Source organism: Coenobita brevimanus, unplaced genomic scaffold, assembly GCF_032717465.1.
Source record: "Coenobita brevimanus isolate Jiangsu-jjx unplaced genomic scaffold, ASM3271746v2 jjx.HiC_scaffold_2662, whole genome shotgun sequence".
NCBI classification, from domain to species: domain Eukaryota; kingdom Metazoa; phylum Arthropoda; class Malacostraca; order Decapoda; family Coenobitidae; genus Coenobita; species Coenobita brevimanus.
In genome coordinates, this window is record NW_027643612.1 from 493,791 (window position 1) to 513,999 (window position 20,209).

At 41.4% G+C, this 20,209-nt stretch overlaps 1 long non-coding RNA gene across 1 annotated transcript in view; it reads left to right on the forward strand.

Moving 5' to 3' along the window:
* The window catches only part of LOC145389965 (uncharacterized), a 39,011-nt gene extending 23,171 nt beyond the window's left edge, over positions 1 to 15,840 (forward strand). Inside the window, exon 3 of the long non-coding RNA XR_013895550.1 lies at positions 15,787 to 15,840. This is a non-coding gene — a long non-coding RNA (uncharacterized LOC145389965). The remainder of the gene's footprint in view (positions 1 to 15,786) is intronic.
* Positions 15,841 to 20,209: the final 4,369 nt, after the last annotated feature.

Here is a 20,209-nt window from a genome sequence, read left to right on the forward strand (position 1 = left end):
AAGGTTTGAAAGGAAAGAACTAATGTATAGTATATTTTCAGGTGCGTGAGTTGACTGAGCCATGGAAACCGCCTACAGAGAGGGAGCAGGGGGGGAGAAGAAAGCCAAATTAATACCAACCAGCTGCCACGTTAATACCAGCCAGCTGCCTGGACAGGAAACCAGAAGTTCCCTTTCTCCTACGGTCCACCATCCTCCTCATTTGGCATAGAGAGTTGAGGGAGAAGGAAGGGGAGACTGAGGATAAGGTAGGAATGGAGAGGTATATGAGAGGGGGGGAGCAGTGAAATGGCAGGAGACAGGGTGACTTGGAGGCAATTTGTTTGTGGCCACCCCTTACAGGATTAAGGCGTCCTGCTATAGGTAGACAGGTAGTGTAGATTTATTCAAACCAGAGACCAGTATCTCATTTTGGTGTGTGTTTGATTTTTTGCCGAGCAGATAGATGATGATTGGATGACATTTGTATGGGGGAGTACATGATGAGGGTTGACAGCACTTATTTAACTTGAAAAGTTGGATGGATTATTGGATGGTTTTTATGAAATGCATGTGTGTGGATAGTTATGCCTGTGTTGTGGTATCAGGATTTCAGGGGCTTGAATGATGTGTGGGGATGTGGCCCATTAGGCATGCCATTGAGACTTAGAGTAGTTCTCGTTATTCTTAAAGTAGTTATTATTATTACTATTATTATTATTTGTGGTAGGTGGGGGCGTTCACCATCCACTCACTCGATGTAGAGCTGTTCTCGGGTGTCTGCCCTTTCCTCTCCTCCATCCTTCTTTCCTATTCTCTTCTGTCTTTCTTTCCTTCATTCTTTCCTTGTCCTTCTGCCTACGGGTGACTTTACATTCCCTCTTCTGTCTTTCTTTCCTTGATTCTTTCCCCTTCCTTCAGCCTGTGGGTGACTACACTGAATGACAAGTCAAATGGATTCCTGTGCACCAGGAAACCATTTACTATGCTGGGTTGTAACCATATAACCAAATTTTGGCGCCTGGTGACTTAGTGGGTAATTGTGATGTTCCAATTGGATTGAGCCGGTGAAGGTTTATATCCAAGGGGTGGTTGGGGTTGATTGCTTATGTAATGCCACTCAGGGATGAGTGAGGCTGGTCACTCTCATCATAATTGTCGGGACTAATTGCCTAGCCCCGGGCTCCTATGCTCCACATGGGGCAATGTACGATTGGATGATGGATGGATGGATGAATTATTATTGAAAACATCTTGCATTTGGTATTGACAAGTTATTTAACTCATGTTGTCTCCAGATGATAATATTCTTGCTGCCAACAAGCTACTTTTGTTAATCAAGGTTTGAAAGGAAAGAACTAATGCGTAGTATATTTTCAGGTGTGTGAGTTGACTGAGCCATGGAAACTGCCTACAGAGAGGGAGCAGGGGGGGAGAAGAAAGCCAAATTAATACCAACCAGCTGCCACATAAATACCAGCCAGCTGCGTGGACAGGAAACCAGAAGTTCCCTTTCTTCTATGGTCCACCATCCTCCTCATTTGGAATAGGGAGTTGAGGGAGAAGGAAGGGGAGACTGAGGATAAGGTAGGAATGGAGAGGTATATGAGAGGGGGGGATTAGTGAAATGGCGGGAGACAGGGTTATTAAAGTACTTATTATTATTACTATTATTATTATTTGTGGTAGGTGGGAGCGCTCACCATCCACTCACTCGATGTAGAGCTGCTCTCGGGGGTCTGTCCTTTCCTCTCCTCCATCCTTCTTTCCTTCCATCCTCTTCTCTCTTTCATTCCTTAATTCTTTCCTCATCCTTCTGCTTACTGGTGACTCTACACCCCCTCTTCTGTCTTTCTTTCCTTCATTCTTTCCCCTTCCTTCTGCCTGTGGGTGACTCTACACTGAGTGACAAGCCAAATGGTTTCCTGTACACCAGGGAAACATTTACTGTGCTGGATGGTAATCATATAACCAAATTTTTGTGCCTGGTGACTTAGTGGGTAATTGTGATGTTCCAGTTGGATTGAGCTGGTGAAGGTTTATATCCAAGGGGTGGTTGGAGTTTATTGCTCACATAATGCCATTCAGGGATGAGTAAGGCTGGTGACTCTCATCTTAAATGTTAGGACCAGCTTGCCTCATTGGCCGATGTAGGATTGGATGATGGATGATTTATTATTATTATTATTATTATTATTATTATTATTATTATAATAATATAACTTGGAATGTAAGGGGAGCAAATGATGAGTTGAAAGAGAGAGAGATTGTCCAGGTGCTTGAGGATGCGAAAGTGGATGTATGTGGAATAACTGAAACAAAATGGTGAGGAGAAAGTGTGAGAGAATGGGAGTATGGATGGGGTATATGTGCAGGAGTAGGTGAGAATGAGAGGGCAAAGGAAGGAGTATGTATAGTTGTGAGTAAAAGATGGAAGAGGAGCCAGTTGGATCAAGGATTGTGTGGGTAAAGTTGAAAGTTGGAATACAAATGTGGGCGATTGTGTGTGTGTATGCGCCAATGCAAGATCGTGCTAGAAGAGTGAGAGAAGAGTTCTGGACAAATGTAGAAGTGTGTGGAAAAGTTTGAAAGGAATGAGAGAGTGTTTTTGATTGGTGATATGAATGGTAAAGTTGGGAATGTGAAGGTGGATGGAATAGTTGGTGAGTGTGGGGGAAAAATTAGAAAAACTTAGAATATACCCCCGGTAGTGTCGTAAATATTTAACTGGCTAATCACTTGCACTAAACAAGACAAAATAGGCCTACAACACTACATAATTTGTCCGGATATATATGTCTTACTCCCAGGACTCACCTGGATCGTAATGACGAGTAGGTTGTGTTCCCTACTAAGCAACTAAACGATCTATTTAAGGATCCTCAAATAAAAGCTGGAAACCCTGGTGAAATATTATTCGCCCAGTCTTTCGCCACTAAGGGTCATTTAGTTACTTAGCTTAAGAGTAGCAATGGAGAGGCTTGTAGGTTGTTGCCATATGGTCGGAGTTGTTGAAGATGTTGCTTGTTGCTAGTGCTTGGCGGATTACTGGAGGTTACGGCTTGGACCAAATACGTACTTTTTACGTAAGCATTACTATTTACACTATTTATAAATTAAAGTGAATTGATAATGTTCATTCCCATCTAGGAGGAAGCACTGTCGTAAATTAATTAATCAGTCCAGTCTGTCCCAACCGAATTCTCTCTCAATACCACGAGAGCGGTTAGACTGCTTCCAAGCGTGACTAAGGCATGACCGGGACTGCCTCTGACTCGACTCGAGATCATCTCAGACTAAGACTCAATGAATTAGGACTGAGAGCGTGGTCGAGAGTCCGAGCAACTGAGGTCTCGAGACTCGTAATTGACCGAGGCCTAGCCGAGACTAAAACTTAGACCTTTGGAGAGAAGAACAGAGGCGATCCACTAATCAAATAACTAAAAATGCATGTGTGCACATTCCATCCATGGCTGGGAAAAAGACTAAATTATGAACCATAGTATAAATATACGTAATCCTATATACCCATCACCCTGGGTTACGTATAATACATTATACAGTAATCACTCCAATATCCGACGTAATAGAGCCATAGGTAGGTCCGGATATTGGTTCTGTCCGGATATTGGGCCCCAGCTTATGGACTTCTACTTATGGACCCTAACTCAGAGAAACACCTATACAACTCCCTCTGGACATGCATAGCACCTATTTAAGACCCAAATCACACCAATAAGGCACATAAATGACTGATATAAATGCAAAAGAAACATAGAATGAGGGTTTAGAAGTAGATTCATACAATAATAAACATTCTGGTGACTGGCTCCTGGACTGGTACTTATGGACCCTAACCTAGCCTAACTCAGAAAAACACCTTCCTACTGCACATGCATAGCTCCTAACACCCTATTCACACCAATAAAGGACATTAAAGAGTGAAATGAGGTAAGTATAGTACGGAAAAAAGTAGAGTATGAAACATTCTTATGTCTGGATAGTGGGGATGTTCGGATATTGGGCGTCCGGATATTAGAGTGATTACTGTACTTCCAAAATACGACTGCCCATCACCAACTAAAATAGAAAATGGGAGGAATTATTCCTAAATTTCCGACATCCTGGGGGCCAAGAAATCTAAACATCACCCCGTGTAATTAACTCCCCCAGGTGAGCTCGGAACCGTTGTGCAGCTCCCCGCTGTGGTCTATCTGAGCTTCCCGCATCTGTATCCCTACGGCCATGAGTAACGTCCCCGAGTGCTGTATTAAGCGCCTCCGGACGGGAACTCACGGCTGTTTCTAATGGATATTATTTATTGATAGTCCTGAGTACAAGGCCTTGGGCTGTCTTTAACTTCACTGTACGAACTATCCCTTGCTTATCCGGATAGCATTCAATAACTTTCCCCAATGGCCAACTATTCCTTGACTTATCAGTGTGAATTAACACTACATCCCCCTCCTTAATATCAACATCCGTTTTATTAGCCGACTTTTGGCGTACACGTCTATCGAGAAAGGATGACAAATATTGAGTTTTCCATGAATCCTGCCATTTGTTAATCAATTTGGATAACTGATGGTACTTAGTGTTCAGTTTATCAGCTTCAACGTAAGAGGGATCCAAATCATAGGGTGCCGTAGTTATTGCAGGCATGGAGTCCAATCGATATCCACAAATAAGATGAGAAGGAGTGAGGGCTTCTGGCTCATGGAGGCTGTTAAGGACATACATTAAGGGGCGGTTGTTAACACGGCATTCCACTTCCGTAATTATAGTGTGTAAATCATCCATGTTTACTGGTTTTCTGAATAATACCTTTTTAAGACACCCTTTTACTATGCCTATTAGTCTCTCATAGAAACCACCGAACCATGGAGCTCTCGGCGGTATGAATTTCCACTCACATTCTCTGCTGGTGAATTCATCTTGGACTTCCGCACTCTGCAGGACCTGATGTAGAAGTTCGGATCCTAATTTAAAATTAGAAGCGTTGTCACTGATAATTAATTTCGGGCAAGATCTTCTCGACACAAATCTCCTAAAAGCATTCAAAAAAGTTTCAGCAGTTAAATCGGTGACCAACTCCAAGTGAACTGCCCTGGTGACAGCGCAAGTAAACAGTACCACATATACCTTTTGCTCTTGTAGGGTGTCTGGTTTCAAGACTTCCATATAGCCTGTATAATCTAAACTGATTATTTCAAAGGGTCTAGCTTCTTCCACCCGCTCTTTAGGTAAGGGTGGTGGTGAAGGATAATGATACGGTCGTCCTTCTAACCTCTTACGTGTATAGCAGGATTTAAGTGTAGATTTCACAACTTGTCGGCCTTTAGGGATCCAGAAGTTTTCTCGCAATTTGCACAATGTATCAGAAACACCACCATGCAAAGTGGTTTCATGAGCATATAGGACCAATAATTTCGTCAAATGTTGCTGTCTAGGCAAGAGCAGTGGAAATTTAGTGTGAAAGGGGAGACCAGCCTGGTCCAGCCTACCACTACATCTGATCAAATCATTGTGCTCAAATAAGTTTAAACTCTTAACCAAATCTGGCATCCTTGTTACAAGTGGTTTCTGAAAATATTGGTAAACTTCGGGGAAGCTACTCTTCTGTAAGTATAGCAACCAATATTGTTGGGGTTTCATTAGGTTTAGAGTTTTGTTCCCCCTAATCTTTTGCAAAAATTGGAAAACCAAACTGGTGATCTTTATTAACTTCTTCCAACTACCAACTCTTTCCGGATCAAACAAGGGTTCAAGTTCTTTTTCCTGAACTTCTAGGACAGTCAGCGCATTAGGCTCCATCTTTGTCTTAAATTTCTGTTCTGGCCAAAGATCTTTATTATTCAACCATTCCGGACCATGAAACCAGGAGTCACTATTTATAAATTTATCATAATTTAGGCCTCTAGTTAACAAATCAGCTGGGTTATCTTTAGTTGTGAGATGGAGATAATAACAGTCAGGATCAGCATCTCTCATATCTTGTACTCGATTTTTGACATACAAGATGTTACTTTTATTGTTCACTACCCATTGAAGGGCTTCTTCACTGTCTGACCATATATAGGTGGTATTAATCTTTATATTACTTAAGGTCTTCCCGATATACACCCCAAAATGGACTGCTACATACATGGCTGTTAGTTCTAACTGAGGTAAAGTTTTACCTTTTAGAGGAGCTACTCTTGCCTTAGAAGATAAAATTATAGGAACATCCTCATAATTACTGATGTAAGCAACTACTCCATAAGCCTTGGGTGAAGCATCACAAAACAGATGTAAATCATAGGAAGAACCTTCTTTTCCCACCATTCTCGGAAATTTAACACTTGCTAGGTTGTTGCATTCTTTTGAGAGGGTTTCCCAACTCTCCAGCAAGTCTGTAGGTAAAGGGTCATCCCAGCCTAATTTTCTGGTCCATGTTTGTTGAATTAGAATTTTTAAAGGAATAGTTAGGGGAGAAATTAGTCCTAGGGGATCAAAAATTTTACTAATGTTACTTAATAAAGATCTTTTGCTATCAACTGTATCCCACTCTACATTTTTTACATTAAGGACATCAATGTCTGGATCCCACCACAATCCTAATATTTTATTACAGACTTCAGAATCAGAATTTATTTCAGTGGAGTTAGATGTCCACTCCTGCAATGGCATGTTAGCCTCTTGCATAATCTTGTTGGCCATCAGATGAAATTTCTTTAGATCCTCCTCAGTATTTACAGTCCCCTGAAGATTGTCCATATATAGCGAATCTTTAATTTGGTTAGCCACTTCTATATTTTCTTTTTGCTGCTCTAAGTGATAATTTAGCGTTATTTGCAACAAGAAGGGTGAGCTAGTGGCTCCAAAAAGGACTGATTTAAATCTGTAAGTTACCAGAGAACTGTTATCATCATGAGGATGACTTGGCCACAAAAATCTGGTGAAATCCCTGTCTTCTTCTTGAAGTCCTATCCGTAAAAAAGCTTTGCTGATGTCTGCTGTAATGGCATATTCATTAGTTCTGAATTTTAGCAGCACATCTAATAGATTTTTGGTTAGAGTTGGACCAGTGTACAAACAATCGTTCAAGCTGTTAGTGTGGGAGCCTAATTTGGCACTACAATCAAATACTATTCACACAGGTGTTGTCTTACTGTCTCTCATTACTGCCAAATGAGGAATATAATGAGTATTTTGTCCAACCTGTGCCTGCTTAACTTCCTCGATAAACCCCTTTTCTAAATGACTCTTGATTAACTGATCATATTTATCTAGTAAATCTCCTTCACCTTTAAGTCTCTTTAAATTTGAATTTAGGCGATTAAGAGCTAATTTATAATTTGTGGGCAAACTAGGTCGATTGACTTTCCAAGGAAGTTTTACCCAATATTGGTCATCATAGTACTGAACAGTCTTTTTATAATTTTCAAGCACAAAAGCTTCTTCATGAGTTACCTGTTCAGGTTTAATGCCAATGCTATCCATTTTCCACAAATTGGAAATGTCAGGCTCTTCTGAATTTAGTGAGGGCTGCAAGCATATATTCGTTACCATAGCAACCTGAATTGCTTTCCTTGTACTTACAAACTTGTCAGGAATATTGTCATATACAACTAATCCTCCTTGTACTTTTAGGAAATTTATGCCCTTGAATTTAATGAGACCATAAACTAATTTAGGATAGAAATCAGCACCAATAAGGAGATCTATTTTATCTATGTGATCAGTCAAACCAGGATCAGATACTTTAATTTGTTGATCTTTCAAATAGGTCAAACACTTCTCTAGACCATCTGTTCTTATGTTGTTAGGTACGGTGTCTCTAACCACAGCCTCTAGTCTAGTGTACTTCCTGCCAGCTTTAACAGTAATCTTAACTAGCTGATATTCTCTTCTCTGATCTTCACTAATGAAGCCGGACAGCTGTAAATTAATCGTACCACTAGGCTTTAATTTAAGCTTGTTTACTAGGTCCTGAGAAATGAATGTCCTCTGTGATCCTTGGTCATTAAGAACTTTTGCTTTAATTTGAGATTTATTCTTAATAATATGAACAGCTCCAACCAGTAAAGCAGTTGAGATGGTATGTTGATTTGTTGGAGTGACTGAGCAAATTTGTGAATTAAGTGTATTCAGCTTATCACACAAGACATTGTGATGAAACCCCTTTTTACAAAGGTCACATCTTTTCAAACTGAAGTTACATTGATCAGTCTTGTGCCTACAAGTACATCTACCACACCGTCCTATCTGTTCGAGTCTTTCTGCACGAGTAGAACGACCTGAATACGCCTCACATCTCTTGGACAGATGTGCTCCATCACACAAAATACACTTCAGCTGCTGAGCTGGCTGCTGACTAGCCGATGCAGAGGTTTGTGACTGAGCATTCTTGGGAGATGTGGGTGAAGATACTTGTTCTGAAGTGTGGTAAATCTTAGGAATTGATTTAGGAGATAATTTGACTTTATCGGGCTTCTCTTTAGTTAAATCACCTTTAGTACTGGAATCTGATTTAGCTTCAGGCCCTTTGGACTCTAAATGATGAATAACTTTTAATAATGAGTCCCAAATTTCCTGTAGCTGGGGATAATCTTCATTTGTTACATGCTGGATTCTCTCAATAGTTTTACTGGGTAACTTTTTCATTACTAGTTGAGAGATAAGCCAACTGGAACTACTTAAATCACACCCCATTTTTTCCAATTTCCTAAGGGTGCATTCTAGATTAGCCCTAAATTCGGCCAAGGAATTACAAGTATGAATAGGAGTTTTAAGGTGTAGCAGTCGCATTGCAAGTTCTTGCTGATTTCTCTTAGGATTATCAAAAGTTGCCTTAAGTAGCTGCACTGCACTGCTATATCCATCACTTTCTATACTGAAACCATCGATGAGTTTCTTCACGTCACCTTTTAACACTCCTCTTAAATAATTTAATTTGTCTACTGGACTAAGATCTTTTCTGGAATCAATACTGGCAACAAATTGATCCCAGAAGGAATTCCAATTAGCCGAAGTGCCATCAAACTCGGGTAATTTAAGTGTGGGCAGCTTCGACTCAGCCCTTGGACAAGTTAAATGGGTAGACTCACTTTTCAGAGAGGAATTAATTTGAGCTATTAGTAGGCAAATTCTCTCTTCTTCATTAGTCTTAGCTATAAAATTTTCATTAAATTCATCATCGTCCTTTGTGGCTTCCAATAAAGAATCATAAAGTGTTCCCATGACAGTCAGCTGGTTCTGTAATTGCTGGCTCCAGGCCTTAAGTTTAGTGTAGTCTTTGTCAGAGGATTGGAATTCATCATTTACTTTACCACTGAGAGTGGTGACATAGGCCTTATGGCCTGCAATCCTCCTTGACAAGGACATATTGAACCAAGTCTGAAAATCAAAACTAATAGAATCACTAAATGTAGCCTACAGCAATGAAACCACTAGAATTAAATTAACTAAATGTACATAGAAGAATTCAGCATCAAACAGCAATACTAAGAATGATACATAAATCTGAACAACTAAATTAATAGTACAATTAAATTTAGATTACAGATTAAAGCCTTCTAGGGGTTACTACAAAATTAATCCATATTTAGTTTGTGTTAGCAACCCACTGATCATAATGAAATTTTATAGCTCCTCGCACCTTGGCCCAAATTCTACGTCTTCCTTCCCAAGTAGGGTGAATTTGGTCCATGACTCGTACCTCCAGAGGATAGGTCTTACCACCAAGCAAAATAATTTTCCCTTTTAGTTCCTTGGTTATTTTCTTATTAACCGCGTTCATGATCTTATTGTAAAGAATGGGATCCACATATCGAGGATGATTATGTGGATATTCCCTCTTTTCTACAGTGCATATCACACATTTAGCACCTGCATCTTCTATAGCATCATTAATTTGTAGTAGTGTAGCCACTAAGTCCTGCACGTCAGTTGACTCATTAATATCGTTTCCCCCCAACATGACTATAACCAAATTATAGCCTGGTCTAAGTACTTCTGCAAATTCCTCGTACTCAAAAAACTTGTCTGCTCTGGCACCCCCTACTCTGATCATCTCCATGGTCACCAAGGGCCATGGTGAAGGCACAGACATCAAGGTGTCACAGGTGACCAAAGAGTGGCCTATATACGCCACCCGATAATAATTTAATTCCAGAGCAGTCGCCATGTTGGAGTGTTAACAATCCGGTTTGAAGGACCACTTTGTTGGGGAAAAATTAGAAAAATTTAGAATATACCCCCTGTAGTGTCGTAAATATTTAACTGGCTAATCACTTGCACTAAACAAGACAAAATAGGCCTACAACACTACATAATTTGTCCGGATATATATGTCTTACTCCCAGGACTCACCTGGATCGTAATGACATGTAGGTTGTGTTCCCTACTAAGCAACTAAACGATCTATTTAAGGATCCTCAAATAAAAGCTGGAAACCCTGGTGAAATATTATTCGCCCAGTCTTTTGCCACTAAGGGTCATTTAGTTAGTTAGCTTAAGAGTAGCAATGGAGAGGCTTGTAGGTTGTTGCCATATGGTCGGAGTTGTTGAAGATGTTGCTTGTTGCTAGTGCTTGGCGGATTACTGGAGGTTGCGGCCTGGACCAAATACGTACTTTTTACGTAAGCATTACTATTTACACTATTTATAAATTAAAGTGAATTGATAATGTTCATTCCCATCTAGGAGGAAGCACTGTCGTAAATTAATTAATCAGTCCAGTCTGTCCCAACCAAATTCTCTCTCAATACCACGAGAGCGGTTAGACTGCTTCCAAGCGTGACTAAGGCATGACCGGGACTGCCTCTGACTCGACTCGAGATCATCTCAGACTAAGACTCAATGAATTAGGACTGAGAGCATGGTCGAGAGTCCGAGCAAATGAGGTCTCGAGACTCGTAATTGACCGAGGCCTAGCCGAGACTAAAACTTAGACCTCTGGAGAGAAGAACAGAGGCGATCCACCAATCAAATGACTAAAAATGCATATGTGCACATTCCATCCATGGCTGGGAAAAAGACTAAATTATGAACCATAGTATAAATATACGTAATCCTATATACCCATCACCCTGGGTTACGTATAATACATTATACTTCTAAAATACGACTGCCCATCACCAACTAAAATAGAAAATGGGAGGAATTATTCCTAAATTTCCGACAGTGAGTGGGGTGTGCCTGCTGAGGTAGATGAGAATGGGAGTGCGTTAGTGGACATTTGTGTTGGGAGGGGGTTGGTGATAGCCAATACCCTCTTCAGGCATAAAATGATCCACAGGTATACATGGCGAGTGATGAGAAGGGTGGGTGGTGAACTGAGTGAAAGGAAGGCAATGATTGATTATGTGTGTGTGGATGAAAGGATGCGAAGATGTATATTGGATGCAAGAGTTTATAGAGGTTGGGGGAGTGGACTTTCTGACCACTACTTGGTGGTGGCCAGAATTAAAGTTCAAGTAAGATGGAGGAATAGAAGAAGGGAAAGACGAGAGGAAGGAGTAGTTGCAAGGAGAGTGGAAAGGTTACAAGAGGATGAGAGAAAGGCAGAGTATAAGAGAGAAGTGGAGGAACGAGTGGGCAAATATGAATTGGAGCAGATGGGGGACGTGGAAGGTGTGTGTAGAATATTTACAGAAGAAATATGTGCAGCATGTGATGTGGTGTGTGGAAGGAAGAGAAGATGGAGGGGGGTGCAAGGAACAGCGTGGTGGACTGAAGAGGTGAAACGGGCTGTGGCACAAAAGAAGAAAGCATACAATGAATGGATGAGAAATAGGTGCATGGAAGAAGTTGAGAGGCGGAAGAGAGAGTTATATGTAGAAAGAAAGAGAGAGGTGAAAAGATTAGTACGAGAGAGTAAGAATAGAGTGGATGAGGAATTTGGAAGGAATTTGAGTGTAAAGTGGAGGGACTGTAAGAAAATGTTCTGGAAAGAGGTGAAAAGAGTAAGACAGGGTGGAAGTGAAGTTAGCAGGGGAGTGAAAGATAAAAATGGTAGATTACTAGTGGAGAAGAGAGAAAAAGTGAGCAGATGGAGAGAACACTTTAAGGAATTGTTGAACGTGGAGGATGGAAGTAATGCGAGTATAAGTGGTTGGGGAATGGCTGGGAGAAGGAGGGAGGTGAGAAGACAGGAAGAAATCAGTAGGATAGAAGTTGTGGAAGCAATGAAGAAAGTTAAATCAGGGAAAGCCCCAGGAATTGATGGAGTGTGTGGTGAAATGCTGAAGCATGGGGGAGAGATAGTAGTAGAATGGATGTGGAAGATGTGCAGATTGGCCTGGGAGGAAGGTAGTCCCGGAGGATTTGAGGTCAGGTATAATTATTCCCTTGTACAAAGGAAAAGGGGAAAAAGAAGTGTGTGGTAATCAAAGGGGCATTTGTCTTCTTAGTATAATAGGAAAAGTGTATGGTAGGATACTTATTGACAGAGTTAGAGAAAGAACAGAGAAATTAGTTGGAGAAGAACAGGGAGGCTTTAGGAAGGGAAGAGGTTGTGTAGATCAGATATTCATTCTCATATCTTTAGTGGAAAATTTTCTAGAGAAGGGAAAGAAGTTGTATGCGGCTTTCATGGATTTGGAGAAAGCATATGACAGGATGGATAGACTAGGATTGTGGAAAGTGTTAAGAATATGTGGAGTAGATGGGAAGTTGTTGAATGCTGTGAAGAGTATGTACGATGGTGCGAAGGCTGCAGTGCGTGTGGATGGTGAACTAAGTGATTTTTTCTCTTTGAAAGTTGGGTTGAAACAGGGATGTGTCATGTCTCCATGGTTGTTCAATCTGTACATGGATGGGGTAATAAAAGAGGTACTGTACAAGGTAAGGTAGTGGATGTTGGAGTGGCCCTGGTGAGAGATGATAGTGTTTGGAAACTCCCTGTACTGTTGTTTGCAGATGATACTGTGTTGTTGAGTGAAGACGAAGGGGAGCTGCAAGGCTTGGTGGATGAGTTTGAGAGAGTGTGTAAGAAATGGAATCTAAAGTTGAATGTAGGGAAGAGTAAAGTGATGGTCTTGGAGTGATGATGCGAGGAATAATGTAATACAGTAGGGGTTATAGGATCGGACGACAAGAAACCCTCCAAGGAATGTGACGACTCGCAGTAAGAGGATACCGGGAAGTAAGAGTAATAAAAGAGGCAGCGACTGAAGGGAAATAATGCACATATGAGGTGAAGCCACAGTTAAGGCCTTGATAACAAGGCGGAGCAGGATACCACAGCTGTGTCGTCGTTGTCTCATAATATTTTGTGTTGTTTACATCTAATTTCATCTGGTTATAGTAAATTATTGGCGAATGCTCTCCGCTGTCCATCACAATGTGGTTTAGTCGTCCACATAAAATAATTGCCACATTTATAACCATCCGCACAACTACTGTGAAAATCAACATTAAATTCACAATCATTCTTTATTATAGCTATAGACAATCCAGGGATAACATTCACAAAAATTATGACTGCAGTTATAATGACAAGTTGCAACTTATATACAACTGGCTCGGTGCTTTATTTGTGTGATGAGGATCCGAAACAGATGGGTCAGTATCACAGGACACCATGATAACACAGTAGTCTATGTTATATGTTACAGTATGTATGTTACGAACGCATAATGTTTTGCAGGTGAATTGCATGGAAATGTTTCGAATCCAGTGTCATTAGGTTTCTCACTATTCGCCTCGTAGCTCAGTTCCAAAGTACCACTCACGGTTGTCCGTTCACCTGCCCTCTCTCTAACCCTGACTTCCACTTCCTTCCATCGAGGGGGGTACCGAAACTTTGGTTCGCGGGTGTACATAAGTCCTCTTTTTCATCACTTGTTCTTTAAGCACCATATCACAAATCAATAGTTTGTGCTGCTGCACACACTCCTCACTTCCTATAACTTTAACATCCCTCACTAACCTCCTATCGGCCCTCCTAACCAGAAAATAATCTATCTGACTGCTATTTCCCCCAGACTCATACGTAATTAACCTACTGTCTCTTTTCCTAGAATATGTGTTGCCCAGAATCATGTCCGTTGCCTCTCCAAACTTGAGTATCCTTTCCCATTCTGCATTCCTTAGACCATATGCACATCCCCCATGCACTCCTTCATAACCTTGTGCGGCTTCACCTACATGACCATTTAAGTCCCCTCCCAAAATCACTATCTCATTATCCCGCATACCACCCACTGCACGTATTAAATCATCCCAAAATCTATCTTTCTCTGATTCATCCAATCCTGCCTGTGGAGCTTATGCCGATATAATCACAGCTATCTTTCTTGCCACCAGAATTTTCACTACCAATATGCTATTGCTTACTCTCAAAACATTTATAACATATTCCACCCATTTCTCCGCAACCATCACACCAGCACCTCCATATCCGTCTGTCCCCCCCTGCCAAAACAACTTATAGCAACAGTCCTTCCCAACAATCTTTCTGGCTGATCCACCCCTGTACCGGACTTCCTGCCAACACGCCACATCCACCCACCTCCTACTGAATGCCTCAACGACTTCCCCTGCTCTTCCCCTCAAACTTCCCACATTCCATGAACCCACCCTCATCCCCATGGATGATTTACTGTCCTCAGGCTTGCTTTGAAACTTATTTTGTTTTGTCATCTTCAGTATTAATAAAGGGGGACAGACACAGCACAGGTCCCACTCACTGCACAGTCCCAGGTCCAGGCAATGGATCTGGGACCCCTAGCCCACCAGCTTACCAGTGGCTGTGGTAGTGGCCTCGGGGCACCCTGCCGGACAGCTGCAGTGTGAAATGTAAAGTGCATGTGGTGTAGTGCATAGATAGTTAGAGGAAATGTTTGGGAGAGTATGCTGGTCTACTCTCCATGTTACTGTCACACTGAAAAGGTCAGCAAAGGGGGATGGTTAGATAGCTAGTGAAACAGGAGCGCCAGCTCTGTCTATCACCAGCATTCCCATTCCCCTCGGGAGTACTACCCTGTTCAGCCCGTGCTACGGCCTCCTCCTGTGTGTGGATAGTTATGCCTGTGTTGTGGTATCAGGATTTCAGGGGCTTGAATGATGTGTGGGGATGTGGCCCATTAGGCATGCCATTGAGATTTAGAGTAGTTCTCGTTATTCTTAAAGTAGTTATTATTATTACTATTATTATTATTTGTGGTAGGTGGGGGCGCTCACCATCCACTCACTCGATGTAGTGCTGTTCTCGGGTGTCTGCCCTTTCCTCTCCTCCATCCTTCTTTCCTTCTATTCTCTTCTGTCTTTCTTTCCTTCATTCTTTCCTTGTCCTTCTGCCTACGGGTGACTTTACATTCCCTCTTCTGTCTTTCTTTCCTTCATTCTTTCCCCTTCCTTGAGCCTGTGGGTGACTACACTGAGTGACAAGTCAAATGGTTTCCTGTGCACCAGGAAACCATTTACTATGCTGGGTTGTAACCATATAACCAAATTTTGGCGCCTGGTGACTTAGTGGGTAATTGTGATGTTCCAGTTGGATTGAGCCGGTGAAGGTATATATCCAAGGGGTGGTTGGGGTTGATTGCTTATGTAATGCCACTCAGGGATGAGTGAGGCTGGTCACTCTCATCATAATTATCGGGACCAATTACCTAGCCCTGGGCTCCTGTGTTCCACGTGGGGCAATGTAGGATTGGATGATGGATGGATGGATGAATTATTATTGAAAACATGTTGCATTTGGTATTGACAAGTTATTTAACTCATGTTGTCTCCAGATGATAATGTTCTTGCTGCCAACAAGCTACTTTTGTTAATCAAGGTTTGAAAGGAAAGAACTAATGTATAGTATATTTTCAGGTGTGTGAGTTGACTGAGCCATGGAAACCGCCTACAGAGAGGGAGCAGGGGGGGAGAAGAAAGCCAAATTAATACCAACCAGCTGCCACATAAATACCAGCCAGCTGCCTGGACAGGAAACCAGAAGTTCCCTTTCTCCTACGGTCCACCATCCTCCTCATTTGGAATAGGGAGTTGAGGGAGAAGGAAGGGGAGACTGAGGATAAGGTGGGAATGGAGAAGTGTATGAGAGGGGGGGATCAGTGAAATGGCAGGAGACAGGGTTATTAAAGTACTTATTATTATTACTTTTATTATTATTTGTGGTAGGTGGGAGCGCTCACCATCCACTCACTCGATGTAGAGCTGCTCTCGGGGGTCTGCCCTTTCCTCTCCTCCATCCTTCTTTCCTTCCATCCTCTTCTCTCTTTCTTTCCTTAATTCTTTCCTCATCCTTCTGCTTACAGGTGACTTTACACCCCCTCTTCTGTCTTCCTTTCCTTCATTCTTTCCCCTTCCTTCTGCCTGTGGGTGACTCTACACTGAGTGACAAGCCAAATGGTTTCCTGTACAGCAGGGAAACATTTACCGTGCTGGATGGTTGTATCGGTACACGGCTAGCACTAAATATCGTGCCACCGCTAGCACCAATAAATATTATGTGTTCTGCTGTTTTAGTATAACTAGACCACCGTGTTGGATCGATGACACTGTCTGTAGTACACGTCAGCTACTCGCCGTCATTGCCCGACACTTCCCACGAAAGGTCCTCTGCCACTAGAAGGTGGAAGCTGGTCTGTTATTAAGTGGTAGCGTAAGGTGACAGAAATGAGCAGATTAAATCTCTCTTTATTGGGTACAGAATAATATAACTGCGACCCGAGAGCTATGTAAGAGCGATACCACCTCCCTTTATAACTATAAAACGGCTTCTGACGCTGTACGCTTTCCGAGCCGACTAGAGTGCGGTGCTGAGGTCAGCTAAAAAGTGAGGTGCCGAGCATTTACATATAGTCTGGGCTTATGCAAAAAGTAGAGATAAATGACAACTCTACTAGCACATTATACACCTCTATATAATGGTAGTAAGTACATTCACATATACCAACATAAATGGTTCCCCAGGACTTTACACTTACGCACTATTCAGATATCTTTTCACTTCTCCTAACCTCCATTTTGTAATTGAAACAGGGTGGCCCTTATGGTCTGCCATCCACCTTCTTTCTATACCACAGCTAACAGCGAAATGATATTTGGTTGTTCATCATTCACACTTCATTACACACTGTTAATTATGACTAAACAGCTTTAAAAATTATTATGTACAATGTGTGATACTACAGCTTCATAGGGAAAAAGATGTTGACACCAGAACATGGTAATCATATAACCAAATTTTTGTGCCTGGTGACTTAGTGGGTAATTGTGATGTTCCAGTTGGATTGAGCTGGTGAAGGTTTATATCCAAGGGGTGGTTGGAGTTTATTGCTCACGTAATGCCATTCAGGGAATGAGGCTGGTCACTCTCATCTTAAATGTTAGGATCAACTTGCCTCATTGGCCGATATAGGATTGGATGATGGATGATTTATTATTATCATTATTATTATTATTATTATTATTATTTCCTAAGTGATTTATTTTGTTTTATCACACCTCACTCCTTTTCTGTTGCATAAATCCTTCTAACATCACTGTACTCTTCTAAGTGATTTATTTTGTTTATTACACCTTACAGTCCTCTTTTATGCTACATAAATCCTTTTAAAATCTACACACACTGTATAAATAATGTACAAAAGGATATTAACCAACCATGTCCTAAATTAAATCACTAAGGAATAGGTGTTAGGGAGCTTCCTTAACCTCTGAGACTATGATCCCTTATTCTTGGTACTATCGTGTCATTTATACAAGCCCTTATTCTTGGTACAGTTCTGTCATGTCATTTATATAAGCCCTTATTTTTAGGACTATCGTGTCGTTTATACAAGCCCTTATTCTTGGTACTGTCGTTTCGTTTATCATCATCATGACCATCATCTAATCATATGTTGCCCCATGAGGAGTGTAGGAGCCTGGGGCTAGGCAAGTTGGTCCTGACATTTAAGCGAGTGACCAGCCTCACCCATCCCTGAGTGGCATTACATGAGCAATAAACCCCAACCACCCCTTGGATATAAACCTGCACCGGCCCTTATTCTTGGTACTATCATTTCATTTATACAAGCTTGTATTCTTTGTACGATCATTTAATTTTTACAAGCCTTTATTCTTAGTACTATTGTTTTGTTTGTAAAGGCTCTAACTTGCATCAGCCTTGGTCACCTAATGGCGGCTCTTTCTGCTTCTCAATTTCTAGCACTGGATGGTTTTATGTAGCTTTGGAAATTTTGGAAAGACTTAGTGCACTGAAGGTGGTATGGTCATGTGGAGAGAATGGATAACAATAGATTGGTGACAAAGGTATATCTGAGCGAATTTGAAGGAGGAAGGAGGCAAGGTAGGCCAAGGAGAAGGTGGAGAGATATGGTAGATGAGTGTGTGAGGAAGAGAGGTATGGAAGTCGCTGAGGCTAGGGGACTGACAAGAGACTGAGCTGGCTGGATGAATATTGTGAGAAGTGCATAACTAGGGATTTGGCGCCCCTTTTTAATGTGACAGTGTTCATATTGGCTCTATCAGATAGGTATAGTGAAGCTACAGAACTTGGTGAAATTTTTTAGCCTGTGTGATGGGGCCAGGATTCTGTGGGCTTGAATGATGAGTGAATGGAAGTGTGGCCTATTGAATTGGGCAAACTTAGGCTGTCTGGATGCTGCTACTCTTTACCCTGCCGTAGGGTGGGAAAGGAGGTCTGGATGACGATGATGGTGATTTATATGTATGAAATTTGGGTCCATGAGAGGATAGGATAGTACTGGTGATGGACATGATTGATGTCTTATAATTTCTGTACATCACTACTGTAGTTTGAGGTGGTGGTGATGATGATGATGAGGAGGTGAAGGAGGAAAAGGATGGTGATGATTATGAAGATGATGGTGATGATGATGATGAGGAGGAGGAAGATTATGATGTGGGTGACGATGGTGATGATTTTTAAGATGATGATAATGATGGTGATGATGATGAACAGTGACAGTGTCTGCATCAGCTACCAAGACCATTTGATCTGTAATGAAATGGAAGCTTTAAAATTAGCACATTACTAGTCTTGGAGAATTTAGTGGAAAAATGAGTAGTGGAATTAGTAATGAAAATATGCAGTTCATAGGTCATTAAACAAGCAGGTCAACTGATATGAAAAAAGTTGGGAATTGCATCAAGGCCTCGGAAAAAGACTGCCATGAAATTGCGTTTCTGATTTGTGTATACCGGTTCCAGATGTGTATACCAGTTTCAGATTTGTATACTGGTTTCAGATTGATTTTTATTAGATAGAAGCAATGGTGACGTGGTGTATGATTTTGTATTTGGAGCACCGATGGTAGACGCACATTGACCAAACGTGTGTGTGTTGAGGCCTTCGCAGGGGAGTTAGGTGGTCAGGAAGGGTATTTGGTTACTGAGGGTGATATTCTAGTATGGGTAGGAAGCTTACTAACACCTCCCCCTTACCAATTTATTTCTGATTCTGCTTCGTTACTATATTCTTGTTCTTGCTGACACATCTTCCTTACCAATTTATTTCTGATTCTGCTCCGCTTACTATATTCTTATGTGGTTAGGAAGCGTATGAACACCTCTTCCTTGTCGATTTATTTCTGATTCTGCTCCTTTACTATATTCTTGTGTGTTATTCATGCAGTTTGTGTTGATACTGAAAAGGCATAAGGAGCAAACAAGGGGATAATAATGAGTAGTTTGAGAAATAAATCATTAAGGAGGAGATGTTAGGGAGTCACCTTAAAAACTGCATCATCTTCATTATTAATTTCCAGGTATATGGCTTTGGTTATATGTGTGCCTGGTATAACAGGGGAGAGGGCAGCGAAATGGCAGGGGACAGGGCAACATGGAGGTGATTTGTTTGTGGCCAGCCCTTATGGGATTAAGGCATCCAGCTGTAGATAGATACCAGTGTCTTCATATCGGTTCTGGAGAGGTATTTGAATTAGGGTGGTTTGAGTTACAGAAAGGGCAGCATGATGAATTTAGAGGGTGTCATGGAAGCCTTTAGTAGCCACCCCCTCCAGAATCAAGTCTTCATGCCATAGAACAAGTTTACATAGAATTTTATATTAATTTCCACCGCACTTAAGGGTAACACATATACAGTAAAAGTCCTGTAATCCGAATGGCAGGGGACCGAGGCTCTTTCGGACAATTGTTTTTTTTGGGGGGGGCTATTAGTTTTTTCGGACTTGTTTTTTTCGGACTATCATTTTTTTCGGACTCGTTTTTTTTTGGACTGAATGAATGAATGAAAATTATTATT